Source organism: Lepisosteus platostomus, chromosome 16 (genome assembly GCF_059453375.1).
Source record: "Lepisosteus platostomus isolate fLepPlt1 chromosome 16, fLepPlt1.hap1, whole genome shotgun sequence".
In the NCBI taxonomy this organism is placed as follows: domain Eukaryota; kingdom Metazoa; phylum Chordata; class Actinopteri; order Semionotiformes; family Lepisosteidae; genus Lepisosteus; species Lepisosteus platostomus.
Genome location: NC_142626.1, coordinates 4,032,783 through 4,051,919, shown reverse-complemented (window position 1 = coordinate 4,051,919; position 19,137 = coordinate 4,032,783). Strand labels below are relative to the sequence as shown.

General features: G+C 51.9%; 1 protein-coding gene across 4 annotated transcripts in view; it reads left to right on the top strand.

Annotated features, from left to right (window-relative positions):
- Positions 1-226: 226 nt before the first annotated feature.
- Positions 227-19,137, top strand: part of cdc42ep2 (CDC42 effector protein (Rho GTPase binding) 2) — a 30,114-nt gene continuing 11,203 nt past the window's right edge. Inside the window, exon 1 of one of the 4 annotated variants that reach the window (XM_088608896.1) lies at positions 227-643. The gene's annotated coding sequence lies outside the window, so the exon portion shown is untranslated. Of the gene's footprint in view, positions 644-12,983; positions 13,960-14,044; positions 14,836-19,137 lie in introns of those variants that run through there. The other 3 variants (XM_088608897.1, XM_088608895.1, XM_088608899.1) reach the window with 3 other exon arrangements.

Sequence of the window (19,137 nt, the reverse complement as noted above, 5' to 3'; positions counted from 1 at the left end):
GTGCAAACTCCCCCCAGACAGCACCCCCAGGTCTGAAACTGGGAGCCGGGACCCCAGGGCTGTGAGGCAGCTGCGCGTGCGCCACTGTGCGGCCCTAAACCCCTCCCGTTAGGGACTGTTTTTAATTCCTTTAGAGAGTTCTGGGGTGTCACCGCCCCCCCTCCCCTCTCAGCCCCCAACAACAACAACAGAAACGTCAGCTGCGTGGTTATGAAACGGGTGCGCGCTGCCATCGAAACGTCTCGTCGTTACAGCGAGAAACGGAGAGGACTGACCCCGCGGGGCATCGGGAACAGCTCGGACCTCCCCTCTCTCTCCTGTCCACATCCACGTCCAGGGAGACCCGGTTGCGGGGCGGGCTCCACACAAAGCGCATTGATGTCTCCCCTCCGGCGGGGCCCTCGGCCCTCGCTCGCCCCCCCCTCACCCCCCCTCCCCGGGGAGAGCCCGGACAATAGCTGGTTCCCAAGCGACCGTTTCAAGCGCCCGGGGTGGGTGAGGAGAGGAGGGAGGGGGGGTGTGTCAGGGGGGGGGTGGGAGAGACGCCACTAGAAGAGTCGCATTGATCCGCGTCCTCACGCTATCGATACGGACCAGACAGACCGCGCAGGAGGTCACGGCCGCGCTTCTGCTAACCAGTAAGGTGCGTGAGTGGCTGTTTTTTTTTTTCGTGATCGTCATCAGAAATTTCCTCTGTTTAATCGCCGTTTCAATTCAAAGTGTGTGTGTGTGGGGGGGTGCGTTTTAATGCCGTTTTTCTGTTTCTCTCTCCCGGTGACCCGTGTTGTCCCGGTTATGCGCGTTTGGCGGGAGGGAGGGGGGGAGAGATGGAGGAATAGCAGAACTTCTGCGTGTGGACTTCCATCGCAAGTCCACACGCCTCCCTTCCCCTCTGACCGTAGTTAAAAGAGCCGCGGAGGGGGCCGGCAGCTGTATCCCCCGGAGGTCCGGTAACCGGACACAGCGCCGCGGTGACGGCGACGCCACTGGGCGACGCGCCGAGAAATTGTGAAATTAACCGCGCTCTCCTCCTCTCACTTCGGTTCCCCCTCGTCAGAAAGCCTTCGAGAACCTCAAATTCCTTTTTTCACGGTCATTTTTTGTTGTTGTTGGTTGGCTTTCTTTTCGACTCCGGCGCTGGCGAAACCGGTTCCTGACGCGCTTTGTAACGAAACCGGTTCCTGACGCGCTTTGTAACGAAACCAGTTCCTGACGCGCTTTGTCACCCGCGGGAGAGGAAGGGGGGGGTGTCTGGGCACCGGTTTCGGGGTCCCCCCCGACCCGGTGTTTTTGTTGTCCCCCACCTCCCCAGTTGTCAGGGCGACGCGCTCGAAAGTTGTTGTTTTTTGTGGTCAGGACTGGTTCGAACTCGCTATCAAACTCGAGGTACAGAAGATGTGTCGGAGTGTGTTTTCTGAACTTCTGGTTCCTGGGGTCCGGTCCCCTCATCGCCTCCTCACTCCTCTGAAACTCTGTGAATGATAAGGGTAGCGGTGTAGCTGGACCGGAATTCAGTAAAAAATCCAGATTTATCGTTTATGTTTCAGAAACCACCTTTATACAAAAGCTTTGTGGAAGGATATTCAGTGAAGTCTTTCATAACCCGATCTGCTGATCTGAAAGCACTGTGTGTTACAATGTTGTAGTACATTATTATTATTATTATTATTATTATTATTATTATTATTATTATTATTGTACAGATTAGTGTCCCCCATCACAATAGCAGGGCATTTGCCAGCAGTTATATCACCTTGCAGCTCCCCACTGGCAGCCCCACTGGAGACTCAGCAGGTGGGAGCCTGGTCAGTACCTGGAGGGGAGACTCCTGGGAAAGCTGAGGCTGCTGGTGGAAGAGGTGTTAGTGGGGCCAGCAGGGGGCGCTGCTGTTGGATGATTATGAAAGTTTACAGCCAAGAGGAGCCGTTCAGCCATGGCTGCTAGTATCTTGATCATCAGAGGAGTGTGTCCAGACTCTTCTGGAAGAATCCCTGGAAATAAAATTCAGGATTAAGATAATTCAACTCATGCCAGACAAAGGAGTCAGGATAACCCAACTCATGCCAGGTGAAGGAGTCTTTGTTTTGAAGCATGATGTCATCAGTTATCCAGACGAGGATGAGGATGATGATGGTCACTAAGATGAGGAAGGTTGTGGGTCACTGTCACATGAGGATGATGATGGTCAGTGTCAGATGAGGAAGGTGATAGGTCACTGTCACATGAGGATGATGATGGTCACTCAGATGAGGAAGGTTATAGGTCACTGTCACCTGAGGATGATGATGGTCACTCTTAGATGAGGAAGGTGATAGGTCGCTGTCACATGAGGATGATGATGGTCACTCAGATGAGGAAGGTTATAGGTCACTGTCACCTGAGGATGATGATGGTCACTCTCAGATGAGGAAGGTGATGGGTCACTGTCACATGAGGATGATGATGGTCACGTGAGGAAGGTGATAGGTCACTGTCACATGAGGATGATGATGGTCCCTCAGATAGAGGTGATACCCACTGTCAACTGAGGGTCAGATGAGGAGGATGATGGGTCACAGTGGGTCACAGGTGGACAAGACGTAGTGATACTGCTCAACAGAAGTTCAGGAGCAGTCTTACTGTTTAACCCATGTGCCTGAGTGTCCCACTCCAGAAGGTTACAGAAGGAACCAGCTTCTAAGCACATTCTGATAGTGGTCTTTTAACGAAATGTTAACGTTCCTCTGCCCTTAAGGACCAGGCCTTCCTTAATTGAACAGATGATTTGCTTAATTGACCAATTAAGCAAATACTAGGACTACCACTCCAGGACAAGAGCTCTTATTGACCATGTTGCTTCTCCAGTAGATTGTAGTGCTGAAGTAATGCTCACGGGTTCTCGGCCTGAGCACACTGATGTGATCTTTGGCTTTAGAGCCCACTGTCTGTACAGTTGTGGCAGCAGTGGTTGTGTCTTGTGGATTTCTATCTGGAAGGCTGTGGAGACTCTACTGGTGAGCCCCTGAGAAAACTACCCCACCCCTGACTGCTTCTGTAAAATACCCAGCTATATACAGGGGGGCAACAGTATGTACATCCAGCTATCTGTTTTTGAACCACATTATTCAACACAGAGTCGTGGGGTTGAGCTGGAGCCTATCCCAGCAAGCAATCAGCACAAGGCAGGATAGATCTTGGATAGCCAGCAGCCATATTACCCTGCAACAAACCACTGACAGCCCCACTGGAGACTCAGCAGGTGTGAGCCTGGCCAGTACCTGGAGGGGAGACTCCTGGGAAAGCTGAGGCTGCTGCTGGAAGAGGTGTTAGTGGGGCCAGCAGGGGGCGCTCACCCTGCGGTCTGTGTGGGTCCTAATGCCCCAGTATAGTGACGGGGACACTAGACTGTAAAAAGGCGCCGTCCTTTGGATGAGACGTAAAACCGAGGTCCTGACTCTCTGTGGTCATTAAAAATCCCAGGGTGTTTCTCGAGAAGAGTAGGGGTGTTACCCCGGTGTCCTGGCCAAATTCCCCCCCTGGCCTTTACCCATCATGGCCTCCTAATAACCCCCCTCTCTGAACTGGCTCCATCACTCTGCTCTCCTCCCCACTGAGAGCTGGGGTGTGGGGAGTGGACTGGTGCCTCATCCAGGTGGGGGTACACACTGGTAGTGGTGGAGGGGATCCCCATTACCTGTAAAGTGCTTTGAGTGGATTGTCCAGAAAAGCGCTATATAAGTGTAAGCAATTATATAATTATAAGACGCCTGTCCATCACAGGGCACACACTGACAATCTTTTAACTGTGGGAGGAAACCGGAACACCCGGAGGACACCAAGCCTGAATGCAGAGAGAACATGCAAACTCCCCACAGATAGACCCCAGAAAGTGCACCCAGGGCCCAAACGCCACTACAGCGCTCGTTCTGTAAGTCAATTTAGATAAAAATATAGGACAAATAAACATGCCTGACTTAATGTCCAGTTAAAACAAGCAAGTCTCCTGTCCCATCTTGCCTGAAATATCCCCTTGAGCCTTTCTGGAGTTTCAGAATTGAGGGAGTGACTTAATGTACTCCCAGATCGCTCTCCTAGATAAGCTCAGTGATGGCTGGTGTTTCGAACCAGGGTATTCACAATCAGAGAGGGGGGAAAAAGGCTAAGTGTCTGGATTGTTGTTATTTAAGGTCTGTTTTCTCAGCATCTTTCCCTGGGTTTAAATGCAGGCAAGTTTACTTCTCCACAGAGCAGATCTCATGTTGTTCCAGAGTAGTGCACTGGTAATCCCGACAGCTGAGGAAACACAGCAGAAAAACATTTTTCTCCTCAGACCTCAAAAAGCCTAACCTCTGGTGAAGAGCTCACTTTAGACATGGAATTACTCGGGTTTAATTTCGGTTCCCCTCTCCCTCGTTAAAAGGGCCTGTTGTAGGTAGATACAGATGGTTTAATAAACATGCATGATCCTGGGGCTTAGTTGCATAACTCAGTGAAATATTAAATTCCTGAAGGATTTACACATGCACACCTTTTCACACAACTGCAGTTCTGACCTACATGCATTCAGCCAGAAATACTGAAACTCCAGAAAGGCTCAAGGGGATATTTCAGGCAAGATGGGACAGGAGACTTGCTTGTTTTAACTGGCCGGTATTTATCGGCTGAACTGGGTTCGCGTTCATGTTCCTGATCAAAATGTGCAGGCTTTGTAAGGCCACGTACATCAATACCTTGCTCACACCTGAAGAAGGCTTCACAGCAGAAACGTTGTGTTTTCTCTCTTCTCTTTGCAGCAGGGAATACACCTACAGTATTACTTGTTCCTTTGCAACGTACATCAATGTATACCCTCCTGGTCCAGGAGGGGGCGCTGTGTCTCCAGGTTTTCCAGGTCTCTGAAGAAGCAGCCATCTGAAGAGCTCAGTTGATCCTGTTCACCTATCTCATGACCACTTTATCCAATTCAGGGTCATGGGGGACAACACGAGCAACAAGCGATAGGCGCAGGGTGGGGTACCCCCTGTAGGGGATGCCAGTCCCTCATGGTGCACAGACACAGACACACACTCGGACCAGGGTCAGGTTTCCCAGAAGCCAGTTAACCCCACAGCATGTCTTTGGACTGTGGGTGGAAACCCCTGCAAACATGAAGAGAACATGCAGACTCCACCCATACAGCACCCCGGGTCTGGAATTGAACTCGGGGGTCCCAGCACTAAGAGGCCAATCACTGTGCCACCGTTGTGCCCCTCCGTTGGCGTCATTAAGCCAAAAGCCACAGACACATCAGCCATAATATTTCATTATTATTAAAGGAGATATTATTCGTTCTAATTGAATTCTCATTAAATTGGATCTTGTGGAACATTTTCAGTCCTTTGGCGCCTCCTTCCGGGCACCGTTGATAAAGCTGTGCTGAGGGCAGAGCACCTCAGGGGTACAAGGGGGGGGTTTGTGTTGGAGACTTGAACCCGGATCAATGGATGTACAGAAATGCGCAATCTTCTCATTACTGTTCAAGGAACGTCATATGTCCTACTTTCTATACTTCCCTTAGTGGAAGTTGACAAACCCGGTCCAAAGAACTCGTAGTAGGAAACCTGCAGCAGGTGCTACAACCCATGATCCCCGAGGACTGTAAAGTAGTAGCAAACCTGGCCTCTCCCTCTAGGGGGCTCGATTGTTGGGTCAATTCAGACAGCATCAAGGGTTGCAGCTGGGGCTAACAAAAAAAACGTGGAAGACTTTCCAGATCAGGGCTCTCCCCAGCGTGGGGGTCCGGTGACTTGTGTTCTGACCTGGGCCGGTTCTAATTCCTGTTTAGACACATCCAGTTGCCCCTGAAGGTCTTTTACAGCGGACTACTGAAATGATTCACTTTGTGGAAGATATGAGTCCCTCAAAACAAGCCCAAACACACGAGAGCTGGTTACAGGTATTCGAGTTCTGCGGTTAAATAATAATAATAATTGCTCACACTTCGGTTTCTCTGGCATGTTCCTCCAAAGATGTATTTTTCTCATTGAAACATTAGTTTGGACGGGTTTTTAGGGAACACGGACGCCGCCCTCCCTCTTTCGTTAACGTTTTCCCGCCCGGTTTGGAACTTTGGGCCTCACTTTGGAAGTGTTTCTTCCCCCCCCAGGGCAGATTCCCGAGACCATATAATAATAATAATAATAATAATAATAATAATAATAATAATTGCTTACACTTATATAGCGTCTTTCTGGACCCTCCACTCAGAGCTCTGTACAGGTCATGGGGATCCCCTCCACCCCCAGCAGTGTGTACCCCCACCTGGATGAGGCGCCAGTCCGCTCCCCACACCCCAGCTCTCAGTGGGGAGGAGAGCAGAGTGATGGAGCCAGTTCAGAGAGGGGGGTTATTAGGAGGCCATGATGGGTAAAGGCCAGGGGGGAAATTTGGCCAGGACACCGGGGTAACACCCCTACTCTTCTCGAGAAACACCCTGGGGTTTTTAATGACCCCAGAGAGTCAGGACCTCGGTTCTAATTCTCATCCGAAGGACGGCGCCTGTTTACAGTCTAGTGTCCCCGTCACTATACTGGGGCATCAGGACCCACACGGACCGCAGGGTGAGCGCCCCCTGCTGGCCCCACTAACACCTCTTCCAGCAGCAGCCTCAGCTTTCCCAGGAGTCTCCCCTCCAGGTACTGACCAGGCTCCCACCTGCTGAGTCTCCAGTGAGCTGCAGGGTGATATGGCTGCAGGCATAATAATAATATTAATAATAATTGCCATCATCATCATTTTTATTTTATACAGTACTTTTAAAAGTGGCTTTACAGTAAGAAAAAAAAAACAAGCACACAGAGGAGAGAGCAGGATAAGACAATGACAATACCTTCTGGGTGGAGTCTGCATGTTCTCTCCAGTGGGTTTCCTCCAGTTTTTCCCCCGCCGTCCACAAAGGTGGGCGAATTGGCTGCTGGGAAACCCGGCCCTGGTGCGAGCGGGTGCGTGTGGGTGTGTCCCGCGGCGTCAGGCGTCCCACCCAGGGTGTAGCCCGCCCTGTGCCCATCGCTTGCTGGGATAGGCTCCGGCTCCCCTGCAACTCTCTGTACTGGGGACAATGGTTGGCGAATGGAGTGCGGAGTTGTGCAGGGCCTGCAGAAATATTGCTTTCCATGAGGGCTCCACAGACTCTCTCACTTCCACATCCCCAGAGCAGCTACAGGAAGTGGGCCGAGGCTGGCTGTGAGCCACAGGGGGCAGAGCAGAGGTCCAGAGTGACTCCCTGATCTATTTCTTCTCCCTTTTCATCAGAGTTTTTTGGTGTTCAACCCCCCGCGTTCTCCGCCAGCAGCTAAAAGGCGCGTCCCCCTTGCCCTCAGGCAAACTCTAAAATGATAGCGCCCTCGATGTCATCCTCTGGAGCGCTGCTGGGAGAAAAAAGGGCTGTTTCTTTAGCCTGGGGATGTCAGACTACAAACAGCCACAAGAAGGAGAAAGGCTCTTAAAAATCTGGACATGATGTACTGGCTGGCAGCCATATCACCCTGCAGTTCCCCGCTGGCAGCCCCACTGGAGACTCAGCAGGTGGGAGCCTGACCAGTACCTGGAGGGGGAGACTCCTGGGAAAAGCTGAGGCTGCTGCTGGAAGAGGTGTTAGTGGGGCCAGCAGGGGGCGCTCACCCTGCGGTCCGTGTGGGTCCTGATGCCCCAGTATAGTGACGGGGGACACTGGACTGTAAACAGGCGCCGTCCTTCGGATGAGACGTCAAACCGAGGTCCTGACTCTCTGATCTCTGGGGAGCGTTCTGGCGCATGGAGGGGATCCCCATTACCTGTAAAGTGGAGTGTCCAGAACAGCGCTTTATAAGTGTAAGCAATTATTATTATCATTACTACCCAAACCCCCACTCCCGTGTACCTGGAACTAGAACGGTCTCAGACTGGTTCTGAAAGAAAAAACAAAATCTGGTCCAGAGGCACCACCTGCTGACAGCCTGACAGCATGACATTTTTTTTTGAAGATCTTGACCAGGCTCCACCTTGCTGACCTGCAGAGATCTGGTCAGGTGAGGCTCTGTCAGCGTGGCAGAGTTATGCACAGGTCCTGCCTCGCCCCCAGTGCCTCGGGTCGGAGGAGCAGGGCTGTAGCTCTCACGTTTCTCCCGGGGTGAGACAGGATACACCAGGCCAGACAGCTGGTAATTCCAAACTGGCAGGGGTGGAGTAGAACACAAGTGGGGATCATCCCTCGAGGCGTTTCCTAAGCGCTTTATCCAGTACAGGATACAGAGCCAGAGCCTATCCCAGCAATCAGTGCCAGGAAACACCCTGGACAGGACGCCAGTCTATCGTAGAGCACACTCTGACACAGACACAAATACACTGTGTCAAATAATCGCAGCAGGGCTACTTTTCCCAGAAGCCAATTAAGATCAGATCACTTTATCGGCCCTATACAACTTCTTGCATCAGGAATGTGTCTTTTCACAGACCCCAGCTTGCTCTCCAGGAGACACACAGACAGGGAGAGAGAAGCTGGGGGTCAGAGCGCGGGGTCGGCCATTTATACGGCGCCCCTGCAGCAGCTGGGGGTGAAGGGCCTGGCTCAGGGGCCCCGACGGAGTAGGATTCCTCTGCCGGCCGCGGGATTCGAACCGGCAACCTCCCAGCCTCAGGCGCAGATCCTGAGCCTCAATGCCACCACCAACATGTCTTGGGAAGCAACCCACAGCGACCAAGGAGGAACATGCAAACTCCACACAGACAGCACCCCCCAAGTCCGGCATTGAACCCAGGGGCCCCCAGCGCTGAGAGGCACCAATGCAGACCACTGTGCCACCATTTGTCCCCAAAAAAACCCCAAACAACCACGTTCTGATTCAGCGAAAGATCGGTTCTGTTACCAGTTGGAAAGCTGAAGCATCGTGTGACTGGGACTGCTGGGGCCTGTAGCCTTTTTCCCCCCTGAGGCTAGCGGTGTGCCAGCCAGAATCGCATTTGAATCCTTCAGATGTCGGAACAGGCATTTGTGATCAGGCTTGTTTCCATATTCGTGCTTTTTACCTCTGAATTTCAATGAACCGTCCCCTTTTCCTCAGATCCCCTCTATTTGAATAATTTCAGATGCTATTGCATCACCCGTTCCTTCAGGGCAGTTTGCCGGAACATGAAAATGCAGTCTGAGCCCTGGAAACTGCAGGCAGATACCAATATTCAGGGCTGTATTTTGCTATTTTCTTGGAAATGCTGCTTCCCGTTGAGGGCAGCCTTAAAGTAGCCTTAAACTGAATCGCTGATCCAGCGCTGGTCAGGTTCCTCGCCATGTCTTCCTGCTCCACCTCCTTCCTGCCCTCTTGGGAATCAAACGTATTTTAACTTCTGGAAAGAACTGAAAAGTGCAGAGGGGGAAGGCGGAACCTATCCCAGCAAGCAGTGGGCACAAGGCAGGATACGCCCTGGGCAGGACGCCAGTCCATCACAGGGCACACAGAGACACAGACACACACACTCACTCACTCAGGCCAGGGCCAGTTTTCCCAGAAGCCAGCTCACCTCCCTTTGTTCCTCCCACAGGCCAACGGGGGGAACATGCAAACTCCACACAGACAGCACCCCAGGGCCAGAATCAAACCCTGGGCGCCACAGAAGCCAGCACTGTTAACCCCTCCGCCAACCATGCTCCCCCCCACCCTAATTTAGTCTCGGACCCGAAAGCTTTTCTTATTCTAAGTAACGAAACCAGTCCCATCACAGCCAGACCTGGATGGGTTCAAACCTCATTTGTCTCCTCCTGTCCTTAATCAGATCACTATATCGGCCCTATACAATGTCTTGCATGAGGAATGTGTCTTTTCACAGACCCCAGCTTGCTCTCCAGGAGACACACAGACAGGGAGAGAGAAGCTGGGGGTATGAGCGCAGGGTCGGGCATTTATACAGCGCCCCTAGAGCAGCTGGGGTGAAGGGCCTCGCTCAGGGGCCCCCACGGAGTAGGCTTCCTCTGCCGGCTGCTGGATTCGAACCGGCAACCTCCCAGCCACAGGCGCAGATCCTCAGCCACAGGTTTGGAGGGGGTAGGCTCAGTATTCTGTGAGCCTTCTCCAGCCTCTTGCCCTTTCCCAGGCTCTCCCAGGTGGGCTGCTCCTCGAAAGGAGGGCGTCCACAGCTTTCTTCCTCCGGGGAAGAGCCGGGAGACAGGGGCTGCGCCGGCTGCGTGTGTGTTAGCGAGGCCCGAAGAACAGACTGAACTCCCAGAGGGCAGCACGGCGGCCCAGGGCCGGATTGTGGGGGTGCGTAGACCGATTGAGGGGGCACTGTCACTCCGAAACGTGCACAAAGAGGGGGTGAATGCCGATGGAGTGACGTCGATTGACGTGACGCCCTTGAAACTGTTCTTCATGGCCAAACCCCGTGATTGATGGGGCGAGCCGAGCGCCCATCACTGCGAGACCCCTAGTTTCTAGAACAGTCGCTAGAGAGCGTGTGATTATTGATCTGGAGCCCCTAGAGCCGATCGCAAGTCACTTCGATACCTCTGTTTTCTAGAACAGTCTCTAGAGAGCGTGTGATTATTGATCTGGAGCCCCTAGAGCCGATCGCAAGTCATTTGTACCTCTAGTTTCTAGAACAGTCTCTAGAGAGCGCAGGATTATTGATCTGGAGCCCCTAGAGCCGATCGCAAGTCACTTCGATACCTCTAGTTTCTAGAACAGCCTCTAGAGAGCGTGTGATTATTGATCTGGAGCCCCCAGAGCCGATCGCAAGTCACTTCGGTACCTCTAGTTTCTAGAACAGTCTCTAGAGAGCGTGTGATTATTGATCTGGAGCCCCTAGAGCCGATCGCAAGTCACTTCGGTACCTCTAGTTTCTAGAACAGTCGCTAGAGAGCGTGTGATTATTGATCTGGAGCCCCTAGAGCCGATCGCAAGTCACTTCGGTACCTCTAGTTTCTAGAACAGCCGCTAGAGAGCGTGTGATTATTGATCTGGAGCCCCTAGAGCCGATCGCAAGTCACTTCTATACCTCTGTTTTCTAGAACAGTCTCTAGAGAGCGTGTGATTGTTGATCTGGAGCATCTAGAGCCGATCGCAAGTCACTTCGGTACCTCTAGTTTCTAGAACAGTCTCTAGAGAGCGTGTGATTATTGATCTGGAGCCCCTAGAGCCGATCGCAAGTCACTTCGGTACCTCTAGTTTCTAGAACAGCCTCTAGAGAGCGTGTGATTATTGATCTGGAGCACCTAGAGCCGATCGCAAATCATTTCGGTACCTCTAGTTTCTAGAACAGCCTCTAGAGAGCGTGTGATTATTGATCTGGAGCCCCTAGAGCCGATCGCAAGTCACTTCGGTACCTCTAGTTTCTAGAACAGTCGCTAGAGAGTGTGTGATTATTGATCTGGAGCCCCTAGAGCCAATCGCAAGTCACTTCTATACCTCTAGTTTCTAGAACAGTCTCTAGAGAGTGCAGGATTATTGATCTGGAGCCCCTAGAGCCGATCGCAAGTCACTTCGGTACCTCTAGTTTCTAGAACAGCCTCTAGAGAGCATGTGATTATTGATCTGGAGCCCCTAGAGCCGATCGCAAGTCACTTCGGTACCTCTAGTTTCCAGAACAGTCTCTAGAGAGCGTGTGATTATTGATCTGGAGCCCCCAGAGCCGATCGCAAGCACGCTGTTCCAGCTCGTGTCTCGTGAGTCGCTAGCGTGTCCCTCCTTCGTGGGGCCCCTCGACGTTCCCTAGGCCCCTAAGCTCTGTGCCTGCAGTGCCTCATGGGAAATCGGGCACTGACAGTGGTGCAGTAGTGAGCGTTGTTGCCTCACAGTGCCGGGGCCCTGCGTTCATTGCAGACTGAAGTTGATGTCTGTGTGGAGTTTGCATGTTCCCCCTTTGTTCTCATGAGTTTCCTCCTACAAAACACAGACGTGCCGAGAGGTGAATTGGTTTCTGGGAGGACTGGCCCTGGTGCGAGTGCGCGTCCTGTGATGGACTGGTGTCCTGTCCAGGGCGTACCCCGCCTCCCGCCGGTTGCTACAACTCGGGTTCCCCTGTAACTCTGAACTGGATAAGGCAGTTAGGAAATGGATGGATGGGTGAATTATTTATCTTCGTAGCATCAATCGTAGCCCTTTGATCCAAGAAATCCAAGTCCTCTTCAACAGCATTGCAGGGTGGCTTGTCCCAGACACCTACCACTCTTTGTGCAGACCTGCTCTTTTCGATTCTAATGGCACTTAACAGTGGCCCTCTTCCTCTGCCGTCTGTTTGCAAGTATGCTCTCAGGGTAGTTAATAATCAGAGAGGGGGGTTATTAGGAGGCCATGATGGGTAAAGGCCAGGGGGGAAATTTGGCCAGGACACTGGGGTAACACCCCTACTCTTCTCGAGAAACACCCTGGGATTTTTAATGACCACAGAGAGTCAGGACCTCGGTTTGACGTCTCATCCGAAGGACGGCGCCTGTTTACAGTCTAGTGTCCCCCGTCACTATACTGGGGCATCAGGACCCACACAGACCGCAGGGTGAGCGCCCCCTGCTGGCCCCCACTAACACCTCTTCCAGCAGCAGCCTCAGCTTTCCCAGGAGTCTCCCCTCCAGGTACTGACCAGGCTCCCACCTGCTGAGTCTCCAGTGGGGAGTTCCAGAGTGATACGGCTGCCGTTAACTCTAGAAAACAAAAGTAGAGAGTGTTTACTGAAGAATTTTTGTAGCTGGTACCTTCTGAACGCAGGATCAAAACTTATCACGATTCCGAGGAAAAGAAAAAAACTGACTTCATCGGGAATCTTTTTTTTTCCCCTACGTAATGCCTCCGAGAGACGTGTGCCAGAAATCCTTGGGAATGTTGGCATCAGTATCCGGCAACATTGTGTTTTGTTTTCCCTGGAAACGACCGAGATATTTCGTTGGTGTGAGTGTGAGTGTGTGTGTGTGTTTTATTTTTCTGGAAACGCGTCCGCCCGTGTGTCAGCGGACGCTAACGGCGCTGTTGGAACGGCTCAGCGACCCGGCGGGGTGAGATACCAGCCCGGATCTGAATGTTCCTGCAGGAGTTTCCAGCGTTTCAGGAAGAAACAAGCGAGCCTCCCGGAGCCCGGGAAACCGCGGAGCCGGAATCCCGGGATCGGGATGGGTACATGTTATAAGATCAGATCACTTTATTGGCCTTATACAATTTCTTGCATGAGGGATGTGTCTTTTCTCAGACCCCAGCTTGCTCTCCAGGAGACACACAGACAGGGAGAGAGAAGCTGGGGGTCAGAGCGCAGGGTCGGCCATTTATACGGCACCCCTGGAACAGCTAGGGGGTGAAGGGCCTGGCTCAGGGGCCCAACGGAGTAGGATTCCTCTGCCGGCTGTGGGATTCGAACCGGCAACCTGTCTGTCTGTGTGGAGTTTGCATGTCCCGCGTGTTCAGAAGGGGTCCCTTCGGAGTGAACTCCTGGGGGAAACCGGCACAGATCCGTGTGTGTGTGTGTGTGTCCCGAGATGGACGGGTGTGTGTCCAACCCAGATCTGTCCCCCCCGCCGGTTAAAGGGGGAGGGGGGGCATTTTTAAGGGTCTAAACCTTCCTAGATAGTGACGCTGCCTCGAAGCTTAAAACTCCGTAAGCAACGCAGCGGCTCCAGACGGCGGCTGGAATCCGGCTCCGGGGTTTGCGGCGAACTCGCCCACACTGTCACTCGAAGGGCGAAGCGAGAGAGAGAGAGACAGACTGTCAAAGTACAGCTCCGATTCGGCTGGTCAGCACTGGTGATCAGGGGAGCTGGTGTCAGGTTCGAGGTTCGTATAATTTAGCCACAGCACACGACCACCGCGGAAAAGGGAGGAGGGGGGCAGGTTTCACGCGGTCTCGGCGCTGCGGGACACTCGTGAGGTTTTAAACCCACCCCACCTCACACACACACACCCACCCACCCACCCAAGGGTGCATCGATGAAGGCTACCTGCGCGGAATCGCGGCGGACACCGGTCGGCTGAGGTGCACCCTCCTCCTCCTCAGGTAACTGCAGATATTATTACGCTTCGTTTGGAAATTATTTGGTGGGGTGAGGGGTGGGGAAAAACAAAAAACACGAGTGGAATGAAACCGGGGCTCTGCGTGTTGCCAGAACCACGGTCCCAGAAGTCCCCCCCATGAACGTTGCTTCTAGTTGTCCGTTTCGTTGGTTGTTTCCCGACGAAGCAGGTCACTTCCCTCCGGATCTCGGTCCGGCTCAGGTGAGAGCCGAACAGGGCCCGGCTCGGCCGCCGGACTTGGTGCCGAAACACGCCGAGTTCGAGCCGGGGAGCCGCGGACATCATAGCCCGCAATCTCTCTTTCTCCCTCTCTCCCTCGCTTCCCAGACCAAAAAGCGTTTCCCTGGGAGAAATGATTAACCGGATCTCCATCTTTTTTTTTTTTTTGAATCGAGGGGAAAGAAATTCAGTTCAGGTGAACCTCCGTTCATCTCCGTGGGAAGGCGAGTATATGAACTCGTCCCTACCATGCTGTCCTAGGGGACTGACTGGCGTCCAGCGACTAAAGGTTTTGAGGCGTATTTGAAGGCCGTTTCAGCTCCCAAATCGATGATCGGGATTCGAAATGGGCGTCTCTCCTGTCCCTATTTCAGGACATTCGGCTCCACGCGTCTGGGGACAGAGAGAGAGAGACGCGCTGAAGGTTTTGATCCGTTTGAATCCCTCAACAGCTACTCCCATTGACCAAAAAAAAAAAGGAGGTCACGATCATCAGAGAGAAGTGTTTCGACACACACCTGAGGGAGACCGATCTTTAAAACGCCGGCGTGAAACTCTGCACGCATGGGTAGGAGCGAGACGCTTGAAGTCGGTTAATTCAGAGCTGATCAAGTCGCCCGGGTTCACGATTTTAATCAAGGTGCGTGAGATTGTAATCTGGGGAACAGCTTGCTTTAGGTAACACGCGGATCATACGTCTTCATCCTTTTTTGCTGTTGTTGCAATACAGGATACCTGTGTCACGCATGAATCGGAACTGTTAAGATGCGTTAAGAGGTGAGGCGTAGCTCACTTCCTATGTGAAATATGCAAGATGTGCCCGTGCGAAAAGGTGGAAAATCCATCTTTGGTATCGGCATCGTTTAATGTGATGTAATAATGTTGCTTTATTACCCCTATTCAACTTCTTGCATAAAGAACGTATCTTTTCACAGACCCCAGCTTGCTCTCCAGGAGACACACAGACAGGGAGAGAGAAGCTGGGGGTCAGAGCGCAGGGTCAGCCATTTATACAGCACCCCTAGAGCAGCTGGGGTGAAGGGCCTCGCTCAGGGGCCCAACAGAGTAGGATTCCTTTGCCGGCTGCTGGATTTGAACCGGCAACCTCCCAGCCACAGGCACAGATCCTGAGCTCTGCTTAAGTGTGAATATGCAGCTTGTGAAGACCGATCTTGATATGATGGGCTATTAGTAGTTATTTCTGAGTAGTCATCACATTGGCCAGGGGTATTTAGCGAAGTGACTGCTTTATATAATGGGTTTCGGGCGGGGAATTAGACAGGAAATTATTTTCAGCGCTGCCCGTGTACCATCCATGAACATTTTCTTAGAGGGAGGGAAAAAAATGTTAGGCTAACAGGCGGTAGGGTAATATCTACAGTAACCAGCGGGATCAAATCAGATCAAAGTTGATTTATCCAATGCACAACAGTACGGCGATGCAGTGTCTGTTCTGCGAGCTCACAAGAATCACAAAAATCACAAAAGTGAGCTTGCGTTTTTTTGAAATGGAATAAAACTCAATGTGAGTGGAGCTGCTATGTGTTCAAGTTCCCGTTTATTGTCATTATACTCATACACGGGTATATGGTGGAACGAAACGCCATTTAGCTAGCTCTCGGACGAGAAGTAGGCCAAAAAAAACAACAATACAATTGTATAATAAAGACGGAGACAACAGGCAGTGTGCAAAACAACATCAGATGTGCAAAAACACGTATCAACAGGATGAGATATAATAGAAAAATTATAGGGAGTGAGCTTCTTGACGTGTGAGGTGGAGGTAGATTTCAGTGTGTGTTTGAGTTTTTGGTGAGAGAGAAGGCACTGTGAGGGTTCAGATCGTAGGCGAGAGAGGCTGGGAGTTGAATAGTTTGATAGTGTGCGGGGGTCGAAACTGTCTCCGAGTCTGGTAGTCCGGGCCCGAATGCTCTGGGACCTTGTTCCAGAGGGTAGAGGGTCATACAGTCTGTAGCTGGGGTGTGTGGGGTCTTTGATGATGCTTAGAGCTTTCCTCAAGCCCCGTCTGTCATAAATAGTACCCAAATAGTGTCCATGGTGTATGCGATATATATCCAAGTAGTGCAGTTATGCTGAATACAGTGAACACTGTGTGTCCGTGTAGCCATTACAGGTGATCTGCTGAAGGAGCTGCAGGTGGGCTGTTTAGCAGTCTTATTGTCTGGAGGTAGAAGCTGTTCTGTAATCTGTTAGACAAACCGAAGGCGTGTTTGGATTATAAGGTAAGAATACCTGTGTTTTTTCTGGGCCGGATTAATACACGCACTTGTTGACCAGGACCATCGAACACGGGTGTTATTACACGCCGTCGGTTTGCGGGGGGGGCGCGTTTTGTGATCTCAAATCTTCGGCGTATTTTCCCTGATCTTGAAAATCGAGGGGTTGGTTTTTTTGTAGGATATAGGGCCGGGATGCGGTCGAGTCTCGGATGATTCGGTCTTGGTTGAAGCTGACCTGTGCTGCTGGCGGTGAGATCGCAGCTGGGTGGGGCTCAGTTTGATTTTATTATAATAATAATAAACTTTATTTTATATAGCGCCTTTAAAGGTGGCTTCTCACAGCGTTTTGCAGGATGACAACAACAATAAATAAAAAGAATACACAAGATAAAACACAATGAGAATACACAGAGGAGACCGTGGATGGAGGTACTAAGAAAAGCAGAGGGGTGAAGAATGGAACCAGTTCAGTAAAGGCTCTTCTGAAGAAGAGGGTCTGGAGTCTGGATTTGAAGGAGTTTAGAGAAGGTGACTCTCTGATATCCTTGGGCAGAGAGTTCCAGAGCTTGGGGGCATAACAGGAGAAGGCCCTGTCACCCCTACAATGTAGACAGGCTTGGGGGGACAGTAAGGAGAGCAGAATTCGAAGAGCGAAGGTTGCGAGGTGGGGAGTAGGGCGATAATAACTCAGACAGGTACTGAGGTGCCAAGCCATGTAGAGCCTTATAGGTGAGCATGAGGATTTTACAGTCCACACGGAATTTGACCGGAAGCCAGTGCAAGGACTCCAGGATAGGAGTAATGTGAACACTTGCACTAGACCTGGTCAGGATTCTGGCTGCTGAATTAGAAGAGGGAAGGTTGCGAGGTGGGGAGCAGGGCGATAATAGCTCAGACAGGTACTGAGGTGCCAAGCCATGCAGAGCCTTATAGGTGAGCATGAGGATTTTACAGTCCACGTGGAATTTGACCGGAAGCCAGTGCAAGGACTCCAGGATAGGAGTAATGTGAACACTTGCACTAGACCTGGTCAGGATTCTGGCTGCTGAATTAGAAGAGGGAAGGTTGCGAGGTGGGGAGCAGGGCGATAATCGCTCAGACAGGTACTGAGGTACTGATTTTGGAATCTAAAACCTGTTTTTTTTAAATAAGTTTTTCAGTGTATTTTATTTCATCCGCGGGCCGCTCGCCCGCGTGAAGCGACACCGCCCGTCTTCCTGTGCACACAAATGCGATTTCGAAAAAAAAAACGCCTAACAAAACGCGATCACTGCTTGCAGGTTTACGGCTTCAGCCTCGTCAGCCCCCCCCTGGAAGGTAATTTTCAACAGTCCCGGCTATCGGAATTAGACGGTTGCGTTACAATTTAACCTTTATCGACCTGGGCGTTTGCAGAGTCACAGTGGGGAGTATTGTTTCACGTTAGCTCAGAGAGCGCCGTCTTGTGTGTGTGTGTGCCCTGTATCTGAGAAAAGCAAATATCTCCCTATCTGGACAGCGTGGGCCTCCGCTAACCAAACAGTCTCGGGGGAAGGAAAGACAAGTTTGTCCAGTCTGGCGTGAGGCTCGTCCTGGCCGGTACGTCAGCGCAGCCAGAAACTGGCGGAGGGTCTCTCTTCAGCAGATCTTACAACCTGAGTGGCCTTTTTAAAAAAAAAAAAAAATTGACAGCAGCTATATCACCCTGCGCTGGAGACTCAGCAGGTGGGAGCCTGGCCAGTACCTGGAGGGGAGACTCCTGGGAAAGCTGAGGCTGCTGCTGGAAGAGGTGTTAGTGGGGCCAGCAGGGGGCGCTCACCCTGCCGTCTGTGTGGGTCCTGATGCCCCAGTATAGTGACGGGGGACACTAGACTGTAAACAGGCGCCGTCCTTCGGATGAGACGTCAAACCGAGGTCCTGACTCTCTGTGGTCATTAAAAATCCCAGGGTGTTTCTCGAGAAGAGTAGGGGTGTTACCCCGGTGTCCTGGCCAAATTTCCCCCCTGGCCTTTACCCATCATGGCCTCCTAATAACCCCCCTCTCTGAACTGGCTCCATCACTCTGCTCTCCTCCCCACTGAGAGCTGGGGTGTGGGGAGCGGACTGGCGCCTCATCCAGGTGGGGGGTACACACTGCTGGGGGTGGAGGGGACCCCCCCTGACCTGTACAGAGCTCTGAGTGGAGGGTCCAGAAAGGCGCTATCGAAGTGTAAGCAATGATTATTATAAGATCCTGAAAACGACTTGAACACTACTAGCTGCTGCTGGAGAAAACTATGAACGGAATGGACTGCCGTGCAGTCCACAGTAGCCAAGAATGTCGTCACTCTCATGAAGCTGTCGTTTCAATTTAAATCTGCTGACCTTCGCTTCTTGCCGGTATCGGCTCGGTCTCCGCACGGCCCGCCCCCGTCAGCCTGAACAGACGCAATTTAAGAATTTCACGGCAGTAAAAAGCATTTATGATGGGTAGTCGTTATCTGTTTGTGAGTGTTTTTTTTTTCCTGGCTGCTCTTCAGCAGTGACAGTTCTGGGAAACGTCTTGTGGTGAACTGCGCCGTTTTGATAAGAGAGAAGTGGGGTTTCTCAGTCCTCTGTAGCGCGGGTCCCGCCGCGTTGACGTTCTCGGGAAATCTACAGGAGGGACACTGCCCCCTGGTGGCTAAACACTTGCATGCATTTCCCCCCACCAACACACACACATTCTCTGCCAACGGGAGAAC